Source organism: Pinus tabuliformis, chromosome 4_2 (genome assembly GCF_031772625.1).
Source record: "Pinus tabuliformis cultivar Carrire ecotype Pingquan chromosome 4_2, CPIR1, whole genome shotgun sequence".
Lineage (NCBI taxonomy): Eukaryota > Viridiplantae > Streptophyta > Pinopsida > Pinales > Pinaceae > Pinus > Pinus tabuliformis.
In genome coordinates, this window is record NC_142304.1 from 506,708,380 (window position 1) to 506,720,947 (window position 12,568).

The 12,568-nt window shown below is 39.6% G+C and overlaps 1 pseudogene; it reads left to right on the top strand.

Annotated features, from left to right (window-relative positions):
- The first annotated feature begins 1,941 nt into the window (after positions 1–1,941).
- The window catches only part of LOC149170222 (protein DETOXIFICATION 33-like), a 70,750-nt pseudogene continuing 60,123 nt past the window's right edge, over positions 1,942–12,568 (top strand).

Consider the following 12,568-nt stretch of genomic DNA (forward strand, 5'->3'; position numbering starts at 1 on the left):
GGGCAATCCCACATATGTCAAGCTAGTGGCGCAAAAAGCTGCGTGATATTTGTGTTCATTTCCTGTTCTTAGCCACGAATACAAACATCTACTCTCAATATTTACTCTTGTCAACAATGGAATGGCAAGACGCCAACGCAGATACTTAATTGAAGATTAAAAACAACAACAACAACAACAACAACAACAACAACAAAAAAAAAAAAAAAACAAAAAAAAACAAAAAACAAAAAACAAAAAAAACAAAAAAAAAAACAAAAAAAACAAAAAACAAAAAACAAAAACAAAAACAAAAAACAAAAAAACAACAACTTTCTATTAGATAAAAAGATGTCTACATATTCATGCATATAACATATGTTTCAAAGGAAACCCCATATTACATGACATTGATTAAAATACTGAGACTTAGGCCCTTAGAATGTAAACCCAAACCAATAGGATACATTTGCACATCAGACTGAACAAAAAAAAACAAAAAAAAAAAAAGAAACAAACAAACAAACCCAATAGAAATATCAAGATAAAGCGCAAGAACAAGCATACAACCATGTCAACAATCACCCCGGTAGATAGGGGAATGGGCGCTAGGCCCACAAAAAATAAAGCCCTCAAAGGCCACAAACATCCCAGAGGCACATGATAAACTTCAATTTGGGAAACAATAAAATAGGCCTTGAAAACCAAGTACGGTGGCAGCCCCGATCCACCACTGGCGAACTAGTCGATGGAAAACAAAACCCCCAACTGATGCTGGGCTGAGAACCCTGAAGTAGACTGCAAATAGTCCCAGAAGCCAGAGATAGTGAGCACAACAACGAAGAACAGGGCTCCAAACCGGCAGCAACAAGAATCTGGGCAGTGACAAGCGAAAACTAGCATGGACCCGCCATCAGATGCCAACGCACTACGAAACACCCTCCAAGCACGAATTCATCAATAGGCGCCAACATGCATAGTGAAACTCCCTCCAAAAGAACTAGCAATAGCTACGAAACTCCCTTTGAAAGAGCACCTGCAAGAGTAAGAAAACACACACCAACAAATAACCTCTGGCAACGATAAGAGACACGAATCAGAGGGCCACGATGGCTAGGATTCCAGCTGCCCCACCCTTAATTGAAGACTTAACTATGTCGAACTTCTGCCAAAAATGTATTGTGCTGCATCAAAATGATGTCCTTCGATTTTCCTTTATGTGGTTTACCTGCACCTAAATTGGCATGTTTGGCACTCAAATCATTTGTTTCTTTGACACCCAGTGAATTGGATCACACAACTTCGATATTGTGCTCTTGAATTGAGATTTTACCCTTGCGTTCAATTTAGCTTCAACTCCATCATTTGCAAACAAAAACAAGACGGAATTAAATTTGATAGTTAAAAAAAAATAACAATTGTAATATTCAATAATGTTGCAAGTTCCGAACAACATCTCAAATCATCTGCAAATTTTAGTCGTGAAATAACAAATGGTAATGGTCGCTTGGTTAATAATTCAATGATGATTATCCCACATTGTCACATGGAGTTGATATATATATTTGGGCCAATAGGCCTTTCTTTTGAATCAATGCACCTCACTTTTTCATCTACCATTTTCAGATGACCATGAAATTTGTCCAACTACAGTTACACAGATATTTCTTATGAACTTGAGATTTGTCCAATTACAATTCTAGATATTTTGCCCTCCCTCTTCATGTTATATCCTGTATTACATTTACCGTGCTTGTCGATGGTTGATCTAGAATCCGTTAGATGTTCTTTGGCTAGAGGAGTTGTATCGATTCAGCTGTAGGAAATGAAAATGAAAGGCAACCTCCCAATGGATATCAACGAGCTGAGTGCTTTGGAGAATTTGGGTTTCCAGGGGAACCAACTAAGTGGTTCATTACATTATTCTTATGTAAACATCAATAACATTACTTTTTAAGCAAGATGTTACTGTATGCTTATATAAACATCAATAACTTTACTTCAATTCCTCCTAATTTATTCACAGGACTTATGAGCCTTCAAGTTGTAGCACTAGATGAAAATCCCCTGACCCTGTGGTCGATTCTTGATAGCGTCAAGGATATTGCGACTCTAGTAAACTTCATGGCCAATAGCGCTGGTGTCGTGTGTTCGATTCTGTCATTCTTCGGTGATGTGCTCACCAACATGCAGGAGTTGTGTCTGGCTTTCAGCAATCTCACGGGCACCATACCAGAGACATCATCGGGTCTAATATTGAGGTTCTATGGCTGAATAATCAATTAGGTTCCAAGATTTTTGGTTCTAATATTTGCATTGTTTCTGAACTAGCAGGTCATCGCACTGCATGAGAGTCATGGTTGGGGATTTAGAAGATCTGCAAATAAACTACACACTTGAATTGGTTTTGAGTGGCCATTTGGTATTACATTGTTTTGTTTTCAGAGTGATAAAGAAGTTACAACAATGGAGGAGGAGACTCTGAGATCTCCTTTCTTAGAGAAAGAAGAGGAAAATGGTGGAGAGATAAGAGATGGGCCTTTGATTTAGAGTAGACTGAATGATATTTTTTTGGATGCCCAATTAATATCGAGCCCCAAGCAGCTAGCTCGAGAAAGTTGGATAGAATCCAAAAAGTTGTGGGCTATTTCAGGCCTTGTGATTTTCACTGCTATATGCCAGTATTCACTAGGAGCTATCACCCAGACCTTTGCTAGGCATTTGGGTACTGTTGAACTAGCTGCAGTGGCTATCGAGAACTCTGTTATAGTAGGGTTGGCCTTCAGAGTTATGGTGGGCCAAACTAAAAACCATTTTCTATTGGTAGTTTTTCTGTTTGTTTCAATTTTGTAAAGTTTGACTTGAATTGAATTACAGCTTGGCATGGGCAGTGCCCTGTAGACACTGTGTGGTCAGGCCTTTGGAGCAGGGTAGATACACATGCTGGGAGTGTATATGCAGAGGTCATGGATTATACTTCTTGTCACAACATCAAGCTTAAGCCTCATTTACATTTTTTCACCGCCCATATTGAAGCTCTTTGGGAAATCTGATGAGATTTTTGACTTGGTTGGGAAGTTTGCCATCTGGATGCTTCCTCAATTATTTGCCTATGCACTAAATTTTCCAATGTAGAAGTTCCTTCAATCGCAGAGAAAGGTCATGGCCATGGCCTGGATCGCTGCAGTGGCTTTATTCATATACATTTTCTTGAGTTGACTCTTTATTTTAAAGCTGGGATGGGGTTTTCCAGGAACATCCATAACTCTCAACCTTGCATGGGTGATAGTTGATGTAGGGTAGCTTATATATATAATGTCTGCCTTTCCTAGTTCATGGACTAGAATGTCACGGTTGGCGTTCCAGGATTTTCCTACCATTGTCAAGCTTTCCTTGGCTTCTGTTGTGATGTTATGATTTGTTTTCTTCAATCATTTGTTGCTATCCTCTTTGGTCTTACTGTTTAGTTCGTTCATATCTTAGCAAAAGTAGTCGTTCTGATCATGTACTCTTAAATTGGCGGCCTGAAGTTCTGGTATCTTATGATATTGATCGTTTTAGATGGCTAACTGAAAAATCCAAAAATTGTTGTCAACTCAATCTCCATTTGGTATGATAATTTGCAGAATTAATTTATGTATATAATATTCTTTAGTGGTACATCAATGTTACAGAGTATAGTAATTATCTTACTGGAAACCATTATGCCTTTGTAGTATGAATTTGAATGGATGAGAAATGATGATAGCCCTTGGATTCATTGTTGTTGTTAGGTCTGTTGGGTGGTTCCAAATTTTCTTTATGATAGTCTGATTGAATTGAATAAAATCTTTCTATTCGGTTTGTTCTGCTACAGTGTGAGAGTATCGAATGAAATTGGAGTTGGGCACCCAAAGGCTGGACAATTTTCAGTAGCTGTGGTGACCTTGACCTCACTAATGATAAGAATAGTACGTATGATCATTATTTTCAACACCATAAATAAATTTCCAGTGGCTTTTATGAATAGCAAGGAGGTTGTGCATGCAATATCCAAGCTAGCAACTTTGCTTGCAGTGACAATGCTTCTCAACAGTGTGCAACCAGTTTTATCCGGTAATATCTTTAATAATTTTTTTTCCTATCCTTCTTGTTAGAATTGCACAATACTATTTGCATAGTGCAACATGTATAAAGTGAACAGAGTCCATTGGTTTGAGAGTGTATCGAGGCTTTTCAATTTTGTTCCTATCATTAATTTTATGAAAACATTTGTTTTACATTATGTATAATAGAGATGCAGTCTATGCTTTTATAATAAAATTACTAGCCATAAGTGATCTAGGTGGATCGTATAGGTGACTTGAGGACAAAGGCTCAAAAATTAAAGTGTTTGGATTGTGCTCGAACTAGGTTCATGTTGAAGATCTCGTCGTTGTGATCACGATGGTGTGAGCTGTTCGTCAAACTGAGTCTGTATGCGAAAGTTAGGAGCAGTCAAAGTTCAGGGTTGACTTGGATGACTCAACAGGCTTAAGGAGGCAGCAATTTGGACAAATCCCAGCCACCGGATTCTAGTCAACCTGGGTCGGATTCTGGGCGAAATTGTCGACCAAATAAAAGCACTCCTACGGCCAATTTTCAAATCTTCCAAAAATGCCCAATTTGTTTTAATAACAATAAATTAAAAAAATATATAATTAGGTGGCGGGCCATGACCCCCCCCCCCCACCTCCTTCGGACCTGACATGTTTATATATAAAAACAATTTTTTTAATGGCCGATGGGCCATGACCCCCGCCGACCTCTCCCCAACCAAACCACATTAATGTTAAATATGGGGCGGGTGGCCATGACCCCACCGCCCCCGATAACCACCAACCAAAGCCTTATATTAATAGGTGGGGGCGTGGGCTGTCAACCCCACTGCCCTCTCCACCTCCCATGTGTCCCACGAATGCCGGCGGAAAAGGGGCGCGGGCCACCAAAATAGTGGACCTGCCGCCTAGTTTAAAACAAAAAAATATATAATGTATTAAAAATGGGAGGGGCAGGGTTTGACCACCCGACCCCTTCTCAACAAAATTTTTAATTTAGCCATTGCGTCAACGACCCTCATTGGGTAATCCACCCACCAAGAGGTATATCGGCGTTTTGCACAGTGCGCCGGGAGGAGGAGGAGCAGGCACATATTTCTATGCACGTGGAACCCTGAGCAGTGCAGAGAGGGGGCCAAAACCATGATCTGAGCAATTTCTCCAGGGGGCCAGATTTTCATTTTGTTAGTTTTCGACAAGTTTTATATGGTTTCAGAATTTCTCGATGCCACAAACTGTCCGTTTCTCCATCAGAGGTCTGCAATTTTCGGGATTCTTCAATTTTGGAGGTATAAGGTCGTCATTTTTACTTTTGATGTACTTTCATTATTTTGCCATCTAATGAAAACAGGGCCTCCCCACTAATTTGAGCAGGGCCCGGAGATGTAGTCCCTCCTGGACGAACTCCAATATCAATCCTGTGTCTTCTATGCATTTGCTATTCTTTTCTTCCTCTTCTTTATTCACTTGTAATTTCATGGTTAAATGCAAGCTTAATATGTAATTCTTTAAGGCATCACAAGGAAAAGATTTTTTTGGGATCAAGTGGTATCATAGCGGTCCTTGTAGACGTGAATTGCATGTTTGTATGCTATCAAGAAATAGGCTCCGAAGAGGCGAAGGAAACTAAAGTCTTTCGATCCCGAAGTGGGACGTGCACGTCAAAGGAGAAACATGGGTGAGGAGAATGATGTTCGATATGAAGAGGAGGTAAACTTCTGCAAGACTTTCTACACGATGGCAGATCATGTTGAGAAGATGTTCTCAAGACTTGAAAAACTTGAGAGTGCAGGGGAAAAAGTTCTAGAAGGACAAGGTTCAGTGCACAGAGATGATGGAGGAGATCCACCTCCTTCTCCTTCCATGAGTGAAAGTTCTTCTTCCTCTCATCACCATCATCATAGAAATTCAAGGGGTGCATCTAAGAAACCTTTCTTTAAATTAGATGTCAAATTTGATCTTCCCATGTATAATGGTGAAAGTAATGCAGAAAAACTTAATAACTGGATTAGGAAGATTGAGATCTACTGCAAGATTCAACAAATCACAGAGGACGAGGCAAAGATTCAGTTGGCCTCTCTTCGACTGAGTGGCACCACTCTCGTCTGGTGGGAGAGCAAATTGCGAAGTAGTAAGAGTGTGGGTAATATTCTTTCCTCATGGCCTAGTTTCATTTCTGCATTAAAAGAACAATTTTATCCCTTGGGTTATAAACAAAAAGCCTTAATGGATTGGCAATACTTAAGGCAAGGCAGAGGTCAGGATGTTCAAAGCTTTACCGAGGAGTTTAGGAAACAAGCACTTAATTTGGGCATTTCACTTGACTCACCTAAAGTAGTAACTAAGTATATTGGATCATTACATAGTTACATTAGACATTTATTATTATTGTTTGAAACTACTACCATTGACTTGGCCAGTGTAAAGGCCATTCATCTGGAAAACATGGGAACACATGAACGAGATGACCACCCAAAGAGAACCGCAATAGCCAAGATAAAGGGAGAAAATCCCTCTTGTACACATTATGAGAAAGAGAGGCATGACAAAGAAAATTGCTGGAAGTTGCACCTTGAGGTGAGACCTGAAAGGAATGACAGAAAGGGGAAGCAGAAGGTCGTCACCACCGTGTAGCAAAACCAAGATTTCGAGTCAGAGGAAGATGAGAAGGTCACAGCTGCGGGATTTTCATGAGGTAGGCCCATTGACTTGGGGTCTGATTCTGGCGATGAAACAAAGTTTGCAGCCCTTGGGATCGCGGTAGGAGGACCCATAGATTTGGGGTCTGATTCCGGCCATGAATCAAGGATTTCAATAGACATAATGAAAAGGGCACTCCCCGCAGCAGGACTCCAAGAACTTGAGGAGATCAACCACCGCATCCAAGCAAAGAATGTTGAGCTAAGGAGGCTTCTACAAGAGGCAAGGGAAGAAAAACAAAGATTACTACGCCAGTTGCAAGCCAAGGATGAGGCCTTGGAAAAGTTGCAACATCACTATCCGGAGGTAAAAAGCGATTCCCTGATTTCATATGATTTTCATGATGATGAATTTGCTACTTTTGAAAAACATACTACAGGGATTGGATCCAAACTATTGAAGAAGATGGGGTATTAGGGAAAGGGTCTCGACATCAAAGGCCAAGGCATCGTAAACCCCATCGAAGTCGAGGAATTGCCGCGTCGTGCAGGACTCAGATATGCTAGAAAGGAAATGGGAGAAAGCTCCAATACAGCTAGTAACCAACCAACAACATATGATGAAATTCCCTCCTCACAGTCCAACAATAGTGAGGGCACCATGAACACTTATCGAAGGAACACCAGGGGAAAGTGCCCCAAGGTTGCCCTGAAAGTTTGGAGGAAAAAAAATCGTTGTAGTCTTTGCAACAAAGAGGGACACCAACAAAACACGTGTTCGATGCTCCATGCTCTAGAAACATCGCTAAAGGAGCCGAAAGGTGAACATGTTCAACAAATGAATCCACCCCATTCACGGTGGTCCGCTTTATTAAGTTAGTTTTTTTAGAGGTAGTAGCTTGTTATGGCCACCATTGTAAATCATACCTTGCAAGTAAATGTAAAAGTGATGGTGTGTTTCTTATCACTTCAAAACACAACGATGATATTTTGGCCTTTCCTTATTAGTAGTTGAGGTATTGATTACTTTCTATGTAATCCTTGACCAAGGAGTGTGTGCCATAAACTCTTGGCAAGGAAGGGTTGTTGAGTCATGTGTGGTGTGCATGATTGCAAAAGATGTACCAGTTTTGCGTGCACATGATTGAAAGTATGGATTGAAAAGGACACAAATAGTGTGGTAAGTGTAAATGCTTTTGGGGTCCAAAAGCTCTTTAGTGGGGAGGAATGATCCAAGTGGATCATATAGGTCAAAGTATAGGTGACTTCAAGACAAAGGCTCAAAAATCAAAGTGTTCGGATTGTGCTCGAACTAGGTTCATGTTGAATATCTCGTTGTTGTGATCGTGGTGGTGCGAACAGTTCGTCAAACCGAGTCCGTATGCGAAGTTAGGAGTAATCAAAGTTCAGGGTTGACTTGGATGACTGGGTAGGCTTAAGGAGGTAGCAATTTGGACAAAACCCAGCCATCAGATTCTAGTCAACTTGGATCGGATTCCGGGCAAAATTGTCGAACAGATAAAAGCATTCCTATGGTCAATTTTCAAATTTCCAAAAATGCCCAATTTGTTTTAATAACAAGAAAATATATATATATATATATATATATATATATATATATATATATATATATATATATATATATATATATAGCTGGTAGGCCATGACCCCCACCACTTCCTTCAGGCCTGGCATGTTTATATATAAAAACAAAATTTTTAATGGTCGACGGGCCATGATCCCTGCTGGCCCCTCCCCAACCAAACCACATTAATGTTAAATATGGGGCGGGCGGCCACGACCCTGCCGCCCTCGGTAACCACCAACCAAAGCCTTATATTAATAGCTGGGGACGTGGGCTGTCAACCCCACCGCCCTCTCCACCTCCCATGTGTCCCACGAATGCTGGCGGAAAAGGGGCACGGGCCACCAAAATAGTGGACTCGCAGCCTAGTTTAAAACAAAAATATATATAATGTATTAAAAATGGGAGGGGAAGGGTTTGACCACATGACCCCTCCTCAACGAAATTTTTAATTTAGCCATGCGCCAACGACCCTCATTGGGTAATCTGCCCACCAAGAGGTATATCATCCTTTTTCACAGTGCGTCAGGAGGAGGAGCAGGCACGAATTTCTATGCAAGTGGAACCTTGGCAGTGCAGAGAGGGGGTCGGAACCATGATCTGAGCAATTTCTCCAGGGGGGCCAAATTTTCATTTTGTCAGTTTTCGACAAATTTTAAATGGTTTCAACATTTCTCAACACCACGAACTTAACGGTGCTATCTGTTTCTCCATCAGAGGTCTACAATTTTCGGGATTCTTTAATTTTGCAGGTATAAGGTCATCATTTTGACTTTTGATGTACTTTCATTATTTTTCCATCTAATGAAAACAGGGCGTCCCCACTAATTTGAGTAGGGCCTGGAGACATAGTCCCTCCTGGACGAACTCTGATATCAATCCTATTAGGTCCCTGTAATACTAGTGATTACCCCATTATTATTGTAGTTATATCCCTTAGTAATATTGTTGTGCCCCTATTGTCCCCATATTGTTTTTACTATGCCCCATAGAATCCCTCTATTGTTATTTTTGTGCCTTTATATTATTATTGTTAGGTCGGCTGGGTTATATTGTGACTCCTTAGACTCCTATATATAGAAAGGAGGTTTTGTCATTTGAATCATCCAAGAATTGTTAATTTGTGTAATGTAAACGAGGTTGCCCCCTCGAAGAGGATGAATTCTAAGGCGTTGATCTATCTTTTCTATCTTTTTGTGAGTTGGTTTCATAACATTTGATATCAGATCTTTGGATTCTAGGGTTTCGCTGCTCCAAATAGGTCATCGTGGCATTTTTGCTATAATTTTATTTTTTCGAGATGTTTCAAAAGCGAAAAAAAACCCATTTGAGATGAAATCGCACTGAACCTTGGGTCTGAATTTCAGATCTTTTTGCGCTATATTTGCGGAGATATGATCTGAGGAATTTGGTCTTTTTGCAGACTCCTGAATTACATTCAAAATAGGTGACCTGGGGAAATCATCAGAACTTTCTCTCTGAGCATCGGATTGAAGTTTCGTAAGAAGGTACAGAAAGAGGATGGACTGTAGTTTCTTGTATATATTTTTCAGAGCCAAAGGTCGAAACAAGGACATGTGGCATGTCGTACAAGTTTGCTCTACTGAACTAGTCTATAATCAGGTCACTGTGGGAGATTTGACATAACTCTTCCTTGGAGAATCCAATTTGGATCAGACTAGTGGCATTGGAAAGAGGACACAGAGGGCTACTGCAAGTCGCAATTTTAGAACTAGATGATCCAAAATTATAGAGATACATCAGAGGCAATATCGAGCTCCTACAAAGTGAAAAAAGGTGTGTAGATTTTTTTAAATTTTTGCTTAAGCTTGGTTTGAAAAATTATTTTGAAGGAATTTAAAGGGAATAGTAGAGCATTATTATCGGTAATTGATGGCTCGAGGAAAGGAATTGCAAACACCTAGTAAGCAACCTGAAAGCTCTAGCATGACTCATGAAGAAGAGGAAGAAATGCTACATGATATATCAAAATTACAAGACCAAGTGCAACAAAGGTCACTCTCACAAAAGCTAACAGAAGCTAAGAGAAATGGCGTGGAATCTAAGATAAAGGGCGTGGAAGCTAAGATGGACGATTTGAAGATAGATTTGAAGACAGATTTGAAGACATACATGGCAGATTTGAAGACAGATTTGACAAATTTTCTACAAGAAATACTTACAAATGGTGAAAGAGTAGTAAAGGAAACTCATGATGCGAACAAAAGAAATGTTAATCATGATTTCATAGACTCTAGTGTTGGATCGAAGACCCACCATATTCGAAAAATCGATATGAAGAAGTTTGATGGCAAGGATCCCGCAACATGGATATTACAGATGGAGCAATTTTTCGATCTCAATAATGTGCAAAACACACAAAAGGTACGTATTGCAACTTTATATTTGGAACCAAATCAGTTTGTATGGTATCAATGGCTTTGCTCTCGTAAACAAATTATCACTTGGGCAATTTTTACGGAAGAATTGACAGCACATTATGAGGATACAAAAAGCAACACTTTTTTTAGCCAATTGATAAGTCTCAAACCAAAGGGTTCAATAATGGAGCACATTGAGGAGTTCCAAAAATTGAACATAAGGGTAAAAAATATTCCAGAGGAGCATAGGATTGATGTGTTCATAGGGACTTTAAAGGATAATATCCAACATGATGTTCGCCTTTGGGAACCTGATTCATTAGAGAAGGCATTCAAGTTAGCAAGAAAAATGGAAAGCAAAATTATGGCAACCAGGAAGCATACCACTCACAACTATAAAGATGGAAGTGTTGTTGCCCCTAGTCTTCCACAACCTATAAGGTTGACACCACAACAATTGGAAGAAAAAAGAGCAAAAGGGCTTTGTTACAATTGTGATAGCAAATACACTAAAGGTCATAAGTGTGTTGAGAAGAAATTATTCTACATAGATTGTGAAGAGGAAGAAGAAAAGGAGCAAGAAAGGTCAAAAGAAGAGGATATACTTCAGGAACAAAGCCTAGATAAAGAATAAATGAATCCGACCATATCTTGTAATGCATTGGTGGGAATTACCACTCCTCAAACCATCAAGATAGAAGGACAAATCAAGAAGAAAAAGGTAATAGTGTTGATTGATTCAGAAAGTACCCACAATTTTATTCATTGTAAGGTAGCAAAAGAATTGAATTGCTTCCTATATCCAGCACCAGAGTGTCAAGTGATGGTTGCAAATGGAGGAACAATAAATTGCTCTGGAAAGTGCCATAATATCAAGCTATCCATGGGAGAATATGTATTGACTAGCCCAATGCTTTCCATTCCAATGGGAGGTGCTGATGTTGTACTAGGAGTCCAATGGCTACAATCCTTGGGTACAATAGCTTTTAATTTTCAAGAACTTTTCATGAAATTTTTTGCGGAAGGAAAGGAAGTTGAATTAAGGGGTATTGCAGGGAAACCGGAAAAGATAATCAGCTCTAACGGTATGACAAAGCTTCTAAAAAAGGAACAAAGAGGTGTAATTGCACAATTATGTTCGCTAGATGTTTCCACATCAAAATCATCTATTTCTCCAGATCTCCAAAAAGTCTTGGACAATCATTCCAAGGTATTTGAGACTCCCAAAGGTCTCCCACCTATTCATGATCATGATCATGCTATTCATCTGATTCCAGGAAGTGTTCCTCCAAACATCAGGGCGTACAGATATCCCTATGCCCAAAAGAGTGAAATTGAACGTATGGTTGCAGAAATGCTAGAGGCTGGTATAATTCAACCTAGTCAAAGTTCTTTCTCTGCTCCAGTAGTATTGGTGCACAAGAAGGATGGATCATGGCGCATGTGTCTGGATTATAGGGAGCTCAACAAGCTCACTATTAAAGATAATTTTCCCATTCCTGTCATTGATGAATTACTGGATGAATTGCATGGATCAATTTACTTCACCAAGTTGGATCTTCATTCAGGATATCATCAAATCAGAATGAAGACTGAAGACATTCCGAAAATAGCATTTAGAACTCATGAGGGTCATTATGAATTTTTGGTCATGCCTTTTGGCCTTACCAATGCACCTTCTACATTTCAAGGTTTGATGAATTCCATTTTCAAACCCTTCCTTAGAAAATTTGTGTTAGTATTTTTTGATGATATACTAATCTACAGCAAGTCTTGGAAGGATCATGTTGAACATGTTGACAGGGTGCTACAACTATTGGAGGAGAAACAATTATATGCAAAAAGATCCAAATGTTTCTTTGGAGTATAAGAGGTGGAATATCTGGGTCATATTGTATCTCATGAAGG